At 36.0% G+C, this 968-nt stretch overlaps 1 non-coding gene across 1 annotated transcript; it reads right to left on the bottom strand.

Annotated features, from left to right (window-relative positions):
* Positions 1 to 221: 221 nt before the first annotated feature.
* On the bottom strand, positions 222 to 373 carry LOC116757227. The gene has a single exon (XR_004350877.1). It is a non-coding gene; the product is annotated as a small nucleolar RNA SNORA79 (small nucleolar RNA).
* Between the last annotated feature and the right edge of the window lie 595 nt (positions 374 to 968).

Genomic DNA, 968 nt, shown 5'->3' with positions numbered 1-968 from the left:
AATTTTATTTTATTTATTTTTTTATACAGCAGGTTCTTATTAGTTATCCATTGTATATATATTAGTGTATACATGTCAATCCCAATCTCCCAATTCATCCCACCACCACCACCACCCCCCGCCACTTTCCCCCCTTGGTGTCCATACATTTGTTCTCTAGATTCTGTGTCTCTGTTGAAAGAAGATAATTTTTTAAAGTGGTTTTTTCTCTTTTTTTTTGCAATTGTTTGACCTCACAAAAATCAGAAGGCACTAACGGACAACCAACCCATCCCCATGGTGCCCTGAGTGAATGAATACAAGTCAGCTTAGATATATGATGGACTAAAATCCCACTACTTAAGGCTCCAAGCATTGAGAGAAACAGCCATCAAATAAAGTGGTGTTTTAAAGAATTCCAACATTTTCTTCTTAAAAATAAATTGTTTAATACACATCTATCACTGAAAGTCAACACCAAATCAATTTTTTAAACGTCTTTATTGGAGTATAATTGCTTTACAATGGTGTGTTAGTTTCTGCTGTATAACAAAGTGAATCGGCTATACGTATACATATATCCCCACATCCCCTCCCTCTTGCGTCTCCCCCCAACCCTCCCTATCCCACCCCAAATCAATTTTTAATCATAATCGGAAATACAGTATACTGAAAACGGTATCATACTGATGTAAGAGTGCACTGATCATAAACAGCACTGAGAGTAAATAAATTATTATTCTCCAGAGTTTGGAGTCATATTTGCCCTGACTCCAGTGACTACAATTCTAGCCACCACTCTTGGGTTCTCTTGCTTATAAGATGTCAAAGCACCATACGACTTTAATAAAACAGTGTGGTGCAGCCATAATAATAGATAAATAGATCACTGGAATAGAAAATAGAGTCCAAAAAGACATGTCTATGAGAGAATTTGGTACATCATGATGGTAAGGAAAAGATGAATTATTCAATAAACAGAACACTTT

This window comes from Phocoena sinus, chromosome 7 (genome assembly GCF_008692025.1).
Source record: "Phocoena sinus isolate mPhoSin1 chromosome 7, mPhoSin1.pri, whole genome shotgun sequence".
In the NCBI taxonomy this organism is placed as follows: Eukaryota; Metazoa; Chordata; class Mammalia; order Artiodactyla; family Phocoenidae; genus Phocoena; species Phocoena sinus.
This window is presented reverse-complemented; position numbering and strand designations above follow the sequence as displayed.